The sequence below is a fragment of the Sinocyclocheilus anshuiensis genome, unplaced genomic scaffold (assembly GCF_001515605.1).
Source record: "Sinocyclocheilus anshuiensis isolate Anshui unplaced genomic scaffold, SAMN03320099.WGS_v1.1 scaffold767, whole genome shotgun sequence".
NCBI lineage: Eukaryota > Metazoa > Chordata > Actinopteri > Cypriniformes > Cyprinidae > Sinocyclocheilus > Sinocyclocheilus anshuiensis.
Genome location: NW_015551124.1, coordinates 292,242 through 303,228, shown reverse-complemented (window position 1 = coordinate 303,228; position 10,987 = coordinate 292,242). Strand labels below are relative to the sequence as shown.

Below are 10,987 nucleotides of genomic sequence, written 5' to 3'. Positions count from 1 at the left end.
ATCAAGACTGTTCTTACTAAAGGCATCGCTGGAATCGGAAAAACCGTCTCTGTGCAGAAGTTCATTCTGGACTGGGCCGAGGGAAAAGCCAATCAGGATGTAGATTTCATGTTTGTGCTTCCATTTCGAGAGCTGAACTTGATCCGAAATCATCAGTACAGTCTTCACAGACTTCTGCTGGACTTTCATCCTGAACTTCAAGATCTGGACTCAAAGATTTATGAGGAGTGTAAGGTTGTGTTAATCTTTGATGGTCTGGATGAAAGCAGAATTACACTGATGTTTTCAGATGATGAGAAAGTTTGTGATGTGAATGAGTCTTCATCAGTGAGTGTGTTCTGAAATGTACATCCACTTCCTGCTGACTCAGATCAACATGAAGAGTCAGAAGTATGATAGGAGAAAACCAAAAAAACTCCTGAAGTCCAACAGAAAAGTGATTGTGAAACTTGCTGAACTGGCTTTCAAACAGCTGATGAAGGGCAATGTGATGTTCTACGAGGAGGACCTGATTGAGAGCGGCATAGACGTCACTGACGCCTCAGTGTATTCTGGGATTTGCACTGAGATCTTTAAGGAGGAATCTGTGGTTCATCAGAGGAAAGTCTACTGCTTCATCCATCTGAGCTTTCAGGAGTTTCTTGCTGGTTTATATCTGTTTTACTGCCATATAGTCAAGAATGAGGAATTACTGAAGTTGTTTCTAAAGAAAAGATATCTGCGGTATAGTCGGAAAAACTCTCTGTATGAGCTACTGAAAGCAGCAGTTGATGAATCCTTACAGAGTGAAAATGGACACCTGGATCTTTTCCTGAGGTTCCTGCTGGGCGTCTCACTGGAGTCCAATCAGAGACTCTTACAGGATCTACTGAGACAAACTGATGACAACTCAGAGACCATCAGAGAAACCACACAGTACATTAAAGACAAACTCACGGCTGATGAACGTCTTTCAGCTGACAAATGCATCAATCTGTTCCTCTGTCTGCTGGAAATGAAGGATCAGACTGTACAGAGAGATTCAGGAGTTTGTGAAATCAGAGAACCACTCAGTGAATACATTTTTTCCATCTCAATGCTCAACAATCGCCTACATGCTTCAGATATCAGAGGAGGTGCTGGATGAGTTTGATCTGAAGAGATACAACACATCAGATGAGGGTAGAAGGAGACTGATACCAGCTGTGGTGAACTGCAGAAAAGCTTTGTGAGTATTCATTTACATGATTGGGGATGCATCTGAATGTGTCTGTTATGTTGAGAAACAGTAACATTGTGATTCCTCCATCAAACCTTGACACTGTTTTCTTTGACTTGACAATAATTTAAAGGGAAATCAGAAGCTGTTTGAAGAGGGCAAAACTGTTTTAATGTCAGAAGTACTTGCTACTGCCTTACTCACTCCAGACATGTGCAACCTGTCAGAATAAACTGTAGTGGTAGTGTCTTTTTCTTTTGGTGTTTATCTGTCCTACTGCCTCTATATTACTTCACTGTGACTCTGATGCTCTATGATCACAACATATCTTCTGTCGTTAGTGAGAAACCATATTTCATCCTGTGTTGTAGACTTGCTGGCCGTAATCTCACTGATCAGTGCTGTGAAAGTTTGGCTTCATCTCTACAATCATCAAACTCACTGTATATCAGCACAGAAAACAATAATTTAATCAACCATATCTTCATCCTGTTTTACAGACTTTCTGACTGTAATCTCACTGATCAGTGCTGTGAAAGTTTGTCTTCATCTCTACAATCATCAAAATCACTGAGAGAGCTGGACCTGAGTCACAATAACCTGCAGGATTCAGGAGTGAAGCTTCTCTCTGATGGACTGAAGAGTTCACACTGTCAACTCAACATACTGAGGTAAAAGAAAAACAGATAAAGATTCACTTGGTTATGAACTTAAAGATGCCTACTGCTCTGGTCCTGATCTTGTGGGTAGGTTTGTATTTGTTCCTGTCTGTTTGTTTAAAAATGTTTTTTTTTTTTGTTCCTAAAGCCAAACAAGGCTAATTTTAACTACTTTTAAACTATATTCACTAATTAAAAAGTGAAAGTGACATGTGGCATACTCAGAATTTGTGCTGTGTATTTAACTCATCCAAGTGCACACACACACACACCACAAACACACGCTCGTAAGCTATATTGCTGCGGCGCCCGGAGAACAGTTGGGGGTTCAGTGTCTTGCTCAAGAGTCTCACCTCAGTCGAGGTATTGTGGGTGGAAGAGATCGCTGGTTATTCACTCCCCCCACCGACAATTCCTGCCGGACTTGAGACTCGAACCTGCAACCTTCGGGTTACAAGTCCGACTCAGTAACCATTAGGCCACGACTGCCCCAAAGCACAGAGGAGTGGACATTCCTACTATGTGTTTTCCATTAATTGCCTGATACATCAGATTTCTTACATTTTATCAGTAGATATGCATGTTTTTTGGGAACAGAACTCCTGACTTCAGCATTGTTATTGCTAGTAGAGATACCCATATGACATGTTGATGTAGCAACAAAGGTTCATGGAGTCTGACTAATTTGGCCTTATTTCCAGTCAATATTTAGAGATGACCTGATGGAAAATATATTATTAGTAATGTGAATGGCATGGAATCAATACCATGTGCTATCTAAACCCATCATCTTCCTGAACCATATTTCATCCTGTGTTGTAGACTTGCTGACTGTAATCTCACTGATCAGTGCTGTGAAAGTTTGTCTTCATCTCTACAATCATCAAACTCACTGAGAGAGCTGGACCTGAGTCACAATAACCTGCAGGATCCAGGAGTGAAGCTTCTGTCTGATGGACTGAAGAGTTCACACTGTCAACTCAACATACTAAGGTAAGAAAAAACAGATAAAGATTCACTTGATTATGAAATTAAAGATGTCCTCTGCTCTGGTCCTTATCTCCTGGGTGTTTGTAATGTATGGTGACATCTGATGTCCCAGATGATGTGATGTTGAGTGTTTGTTTTGTATGTTTGTAGATTATCTGGCTGTATGGTGACAGAGGAAGGCTGCTGTTTTCTGGCTTCTTCAAACCCCTCAAACCCCTCACACCTGAGAGAGCTGGATCTGAGTTACAATCACCCAGGACAATCATTAGTCAAGCTGCTCTGATCCAAACTACAGACTGGACAAACTCAAGTATGTTCAACACTAGCAATCATCCTGTCATGTGTGTTTGTACAATTGTGAGCTGTAAAGTCACTGAAAACTCATATGTACACTGCATACAGTACATGCATATACATACATAATGCACAGGAAAATAAGGGTGTGTTTTGTGACTGAAGATGATCTTGATTCAGTTCAACACCTGCTTGTGACTCATAACAGCAATCTCTGATCCCAAAATATCAATTCAAAGCTTGTTGCTGCTAAAATTAATTCTATCAAGTAAATTCTCATTGCTGTCAAAGACATGAAGCAGAATGAATGAATATCAGTTATTGATTAATATGCTTACACAAATGAAAGAATATAGACACAAATGGTGAGTGAATGTAAAGCTGAATATGCGACAAATCATTATTTTTGTTTCTTTTTAACCTAATTCAGAATTGTGGGTGTTCATGTTTGGAATTTATCTATTGGAATCTATTTTTATTTATATTGCTGTTATGAGTCACAAGCAGGTGTTGAACTGAATCAAGATCATCTTCAGTCACAAAACGCACCCTTATTTTCCTGTGCATTATGTATATGCATGTACTGTATGCAGTGTACATATGAGTTTTCAGTGACTTTATAGCTCACATAAAAAATAGCACAAGTGTTTAGATGAGAGATTATCTTCAGTTTAACATGCATTCTTATTTGATATAAAGTCTTAAATACTATCGAAATTGAGTGTGACACCTTTTGTTTTTATAGTGTGGATCATGGAGGAGAGATCAGGATTACAACAGGACCACAGAAGTGTAAGACACTCACGCACGCACACGCAAACACACACACACACACACACACACACCTTGTTTTGTTGTGTTATAAATATTACAAACTCTCTTCTTGTGTTCAGATGCATGTGATCTCACACTGGATTTAAACACAGCACACACTCAACTCGCTCTGTATGAGATGAACAGAAAGGTGACACTTATGACAGAGGAGCAGCCGTATCCTGATCATCCAGACAGATTTGATTGGTGTCTTCAGGTTCTGTGTAGAGAGAGTCTGACTGGACGCTGTTACTGGGAGGCTGAATGGAGCAGAGATATGAATATATCAGTGACATATAAAGGAATCAGCAGGAAAGGACGGAATCATGACTGTTTGTTTGGATACAATGAAAAGTCCTGGAGTCTGAATTGTTTTAGTAACTGTTTTACTGTGAAACACAATAATAAGTGAACAGAAATACTTGTCTCTTCACTTCGCTCTAACAGAGTAGGAGTGTATCTGGACTGGTCAGCCGGCACTCTGTCCTTCTACAGCGTCTCTGACACACACACACTCACACGCTTACACACATTCAACACCACATTCACTGAACCCCTCTATGCTGGATTTAGATGTTATTATGATAGTTCAGTGTCTCTGCGTGAGATTAAACAGCTTCCAGTGAAAAACAACTGAGACAGTTGAGAGAAACTATTAGAAACTATCTCTCATTATCTAACATTATCTCTCTTTAACTCAGAGCTAGCCTATAAACTCTTTTTCTCTTCTAATCTTAATTTCAGTGTGTATAGAGAAACACTTTGTCTTCAGTCTAAATGAGACACACCACATCCTTCCGTTGTGTTTTTATGAAGACATTTAAATGCAGTTAAACAGGAGTTTTGTTTTTCTGAGTCTCTGACGCCACCTGGAGAAAGATTAATTTCTCACTCACAGGAAGCTGTTCAACCTCTTGCTCTGTTACTTTGGTAATTGAGGGTCAGTCAGAGCTCATCTTCTAAACACACTTCATCACAAATGTTAAAGGCTGTGGAGCTCATCTTACGCTCCATGTGGAAGGTTGATGTCTCTTTCTGATCACTCATTCTCAACTGTCTGTCTTAAAATCAGAGTCAAACTGATTGTTCAGTAGAGCTGAAGATGTGGATCAAACTCATGTCAGATTTGGTCTTTGTAGAGACTCAATGATCAGGAAAGTTTGAGAATCAGTTGTAGAGCTTGAATGCATTCAATGATCAGCTTGTGTCTTGAGCTCAACATTATTATGGGCTGATATTTTACCCTCAAATTATATATTTTATCCTGTTGCTTCCTAACATCTAGTCATTTAATAGAAATGTATTATTAACTAACTATATGATTAACTGCCATTAATTATTATTTTCAATCAATAAAATTTTATTTTCTTCAAATTTTTCATGTCTGTTTATCGCTCAGTATGGGTAAATGCTGTAAGATAAAAGAAATTTGTCAAATGAATCTTAATCTTAAATTAAGATTTACAAATCTAGCAAGTGTTGCTGTAAAATTAAAAATAATGGCTTTTTAAGAAATACTAATTGGACTGTTTGGATTTCAAACTCAAATGTAGGCTGCGCACAAATTAATTTTAATGTTAATTAAAGACCAAGGCTAGTAAACGTCTCCTATAAACTGCATGTTGAAATTAGACTAGCACTTAACCATGAACACAAAAACACACCACACAAATGGCTTTTATTGGTTTATTTTGTACAAACGTGTAACTATAATTGTTAAAGTGCCCCTATTATGGATTATGAAAGGTTAATGTTTTGGTTTTGGGAGTCCCCGACAACAGGTTGACATGCATGCAAGGTCAAAAAACACTTTTATTGTCTTATAATATGCATTTATTTTTACCTTACTTGCTCAACGACTCCCAAACGATTCGCTCAACGATTCATTTTTCCAAACCCCTTCTTTGCGTTCCGCTAATCTGCGGTGATTGGTCTGATTGGATCTCGCCTGTAATGCCTGATAAAGCAGTGTTTGTGAGCGCAGTGCTGCTTTGTGTACAGCGTTACCGGGGAAACAGCTATTTTTAACGCTCCAAAAGCGGCACCTAGTGGCAAAGAATGAATTTGCATTTTCTTTCAGACCAAGTTTTCACGTTATCCCGGGTCTAGCGTAACAAGTGGGCGGGCGACTCGTTTCAATGATTCAGAGTCGACTCTTTCTTTTGAGAGACATTAGGCTTGTTTGAGATGCGCCTCGCCTCACCTGAAATGTAGGCAAGAGTAGGCGGCTGCAGTGAGGGGAGGAGTGAAATAAGCGCAGTCAAGATGGACAGTTCTGACCTCTGGAAGTGGAACAGATACGAGATCAAAGGCGGATATCGCGTTATTCTCACTCACATGCTGTGTTGATAAACATGATATGATTTCAGTTCTGTTGCTTTATATGAAAATAAATGATGAACAAGACACTCAAAGTGCTTGCTATTTAATCAGCATGACATCAGAGCAAGTCGGACGTAACTCGGACACTTTTCTAACCGGCATGCATCTCGCGATGATCACCGGTGATCGGTTCTGCGCAGATTTTGCTCATCTCAAACAAGAGGCTTTACAAGAGCCGCCCTTTAAATACAAGACAAAGCGTTCGATTGTCAGAGCGTCCACGAATCTTTCTACGGCCCTGTCCCAAATGGCACCCTAAACTCTTGCGGTCTTCCTCTGAGTCCGCACTTTCGTGACGTAATGCCGCTTTGACTGTCAGGCAGAAGTGCGGATCAAGGGCGCATCACGGCCGCAAAGGGGGCGCTCGCGAGCACCCTTCTGAACGCTAAAATGACAAATGGGACACCCTACAGTCTCGTGGACTTAACGGACACGCGGCGGCCATTGTAAGTAGGGTTGGGCCGATAGACGATGCCATCGTCCTTCGCCGATGGCTGACAGACATCACGATGTTAAGCTGACATCGTGATTCCTTCCCCGCCACCCCCTCTCCCGCAATCCGCCACATCCCAGTTCCGTGTTCGGAAAGGAAATTAAGTGTACTACGGAAACCCTAAAGGGAATAAATAGCCTACGAGATGGGAGGATAAAAAAATATTTCAATACTTTTTCTCGCAATTATATCGCTGGGTAAGTATAGGCAACTGTATATAAATTGTGGGCATCAGGGAGCCGCTATTGAAACCGCTTTCGATTGCGCGCGCTCATTTTACTTTCACTTTTGAGATTCGCGATCACAAGGACTCTATACTATGGAGCGGCAGTACTTACCACACATTTGACAATATTAGATGTTTGTCGTTGGTGCTCAGGATCTGCAAATCATTCGCCATCGTCCTATCAGAGATTTCGCCTTACTCTGTGTATGTGGTAAGTGAACTTTCATGTAGGCTACTGTAATGCAACAGGCTACCGCTAGCAAGCGACTAACCTTTTAGTGGCTCCGTAGAACGCGTTATTTGTTTCATGCTTCGGGCACCTCGCCCCGCCCCCCAATGTCATCATCCATCACGATGTTTCACTGTAGACATCGTTCGATGCCAATTTGGTAGACATCGCCCAACCCTAATTGTAAGTCTGTAAGACCGCAAGTGCACATGAAGTGTTACATTTGGGACAGTTGGCAGGGCGGCCAGAGTGAAATTTTTTTTGACGCTCTTGCCGGCGTGAATGCACAGTAACGGTGTATTTCCACTAGCGTCAAATCTGCGCTCAGTGCCGCTGGCAACGCTACAACGCCACTGCTTTGGGGTGTGTCAAATTTAGGGCAGAGCATGCCTCTGAAAACAATGTTTACACCCTGTTTACATTTCATCATCTTTTCACAGCGATTGCTTGTCGCCCGTCTGCGTTTTTCGCTCGATATTTGCATAAAGTCATGGAAAGCTCAAACTTTTTGACGCTCTCAGCCGCTCTCAATGCTTTCTCTGCACCGCTTTCAATCCCATAACACCGCGCAAGTGTTTAAACTCAACTTCCATAGGAATGAATTGAAAACGCTCGCTCCGCTGCTCTCGCTATGTGCCAGTGGAAACGCACTGTATTAACTCTGGAAACTCTGGAACTCTCGTGTGCACCTGAAAGTGTGGCACGTGCAGCAAACAGCCAATCAACGTGGAGAGCATCAGCAAAGCGTCAGTTGGATTCACTTCTCGCGAGAGTCAGCGCAATTCACTTTTTTTGCTGAAGATTAAGAGATGTCGTTATTAAAAATAAATTGAAATGCATTTACAAGGCAGGACTATATGGAGGACGATAAATGACTTAAGTATAAATAAATAAATGAATAAATACATAAAAGCAGAAATAAATAAATGTAGAAATACATAAATAAATCAATGAAGAAATAAATGTATCAGTCTTTGCTTTCATCTTTCTCTGCTGAAGTCCATACTCATTTGTAGGCTGGACTACTGCAATGCTCTTCTGGCTGGACTTCCATCAAGCACAATCAAACCTCTACAAATGATTCAGAATGCAGCGGTACGACTGGTCTTCAACGAGCCCAAACATCTCTTTATTTATTCGTTCTCTTTCTAGCTTGTACTTATTTCAACAATGTCTAAAAACTTGGTATTACAAGCACTTCCTGTGTCTGTTTGCCTCTTTAAGAAGAATCGCTTTATGTATTCCCCAATTGTAAGTCGCTTTGGATAAAAGCGTCTGCAAAATTACTAAATGTAAAATGTAAATGTAGAAATACATAAATAAATAAATAATTAAATGCTGAAATAATTAAATGAATGAATAAATAAATACATGCAGATATGCATAAATGAATGAATAAATAATTTTGTCAAAAGTGTCATTTTTAATTGTGCTATTTTTGTACCATTTGTGTATGTACCATTTTGTACTACATTTATTTATGTATTTCTACATTTATTTATTTTTACATTTATTTATGGATTTCTACTTTTGAGTTTTTCTTGTTATATTTATTGGTTTTATTCGTTGTTATGATTGGCTGACGTGATTGTATGGAAGCAGATTAATCTCAATAATAATTCACGCAAAAAACACGATGCACACATGCGTGAAACCCAATTCACGTGCACAAAATAAGAATACATATTCATAAAACAAGTTTCACAAATGCAAAACACAGATGTACAACTGTGTAAACATTTTTTTAATTTTTAAAATTCACGAGTTCATCATGGACTGTGTCTGTGAATTAGTGGTGTCGTTCGCGAACGAGCTGGCTCTAAGAGCCGATTCTTTGTAGCGAATGTGAAGAGCCGACTCCCGTCGGGGAGAGCCGCATCTTCAGCCGGAGCCTTCTATTTTAGCCCAATGTAGCAATTGTGAATGGTTTGTGTTTTTTTATTAAGTGTTCTCATAAAAGCCTTATTTTTATGCATTTTTCCGTTACAAAAAAATAAATAAATAATACACATGCGGCTAATCCAATCACATGGGAAGATAGACTAGGATCATACCATTATGTGAAAGGAAGGGGGACACACGCTCCAAAGATAGCAAGTGTAGTGGTAAAGGCCAGGTACACAGAGCGACAGAGAGAGATGGGGGAGCCTTAGGACCCCGAGTGATCCCATTGGTTCAACGAACTTTTAAGGGGTATTATTTTTAGCACCTGATTACAATTCCTGCAAATCGAGCTTTGATTTATGTCGTTTGAACTTCGTTATAATTACCATTAATGTCTTTTAAATGACATGTTTCATACACTAGTATCCGAAGCTATAGGTTGTGAAATCAAACATTTTAGTTTTTATTTTTATTTTATTTTTTGGTTAGCTCACGTAACGTTAATAGCATAGCATACAGCTACCCAATTAGCCTGCTAGGTTAGTTTATACACCACGCATTTGCACTTACCATACATATATTCACAACGAAATAGTAACATAAGTGTTGACTTTTGATCAGGCATTTAAAACAGCTACCGCCATGGTCCTAAGCGGACCCGGGTTCGAGAGGGGACTCGATTTCTCATGACACCGGATTTAACCGCAAGCGCGTTGGTTAAGGTAGGAAGACACATCGGTTGCAACATCGGTCCCCTCAGAGAGAGTTTTCTCAAAAACAGGACAAATAATCACAGAGAGATCGTATCAGCACATCCAAACTGAGGTATGTGATGTTTCTGAATGCCAACCTGCACTAAAGACTAAAGTGTCTTAATGTTAAGACTTCGGCCTTTATTTATTTGATTTGTTTGCTGTGGTTCTGTGTTCAAATGTTCAATTAAAGTTTTATTAAAATGTTAAATAATAGTAACTGTATTTTTTGTAACTATAAAATGCATAAAAATATGGCTTTTATGAAAACACTTAATAAAAATTGCTTACCAACACACAAACCATTCACAATTGCTAAATTGGGCTAAAATAGAAGGCTCCGAGTGATAATAAATGAAGAGCCATTTGGAAGCTGTAAGAGCCGACTCTTCTAAGGGAGCCGAGCCAAAAGAGCCGAATCTTTGAAAAGAGTATTTTTGAGACTTTCCTGGCAGCGAACTCCTCCCACGTGGGTCACTCGTACTCTTTAGCCAATCAGATTTGAGCCTGTCAATCAACCAATCATAACCCGCCCTGGGCCTGTCTACCTGGATGTTGCATTATCAGCGCGAGACCCAGTGTTGCCAGACGTACGATAATTATCGTATTTGTACGATAATTTTGACCTCTGTACGATGTACGATCAATAATGAAAAAAATCCCATAATGTACGATAATTCCGAAATATGTTTTTTTCCAAAGTGAACCTCATCAAAACAAAGCCATGAAATCGGCGCATTACAGACGCTCTAAATGGATTGGTGCACACCTCAGGACCCTCAACATCTGGGGCACGTTCAAGCTCAAACCGGTGTGCACTGTTTTGCTACGGTTTCCGGTTTGAACGACATGTTTCCTGGAAACGGTGTGCAACGGGGTTTGAGATGCGTTTTCTCGTTTGGTGGGTGTCTCAAACATGTCAGCCCAATCAGCAGCAGCATGTATATAAACCACGAGGTATTAAAGAGACAGCTTGCACAATGTAATTAACATCAAAATAAATTCACAAGAGCAAGTATATTGTTTGCACATGTTTATTTACATTAAAGGCAAAATAACTAAAATAA

General features: G+C 39.9%; 1 pseudogene; it reads left to right on the top strand.

Moving 5' to 3' along the window:
• LOC107663126 (NACHT, LRR and PYD domains-containing protein 3-like) overlaps positions 1-4,591 on the top strand; it is an 11,777-nt pseudogene extending 7,186 nt beyond the window's left edge.
• Positions 4,592-10,987: the final 6,396 nt, after the last annotated feature.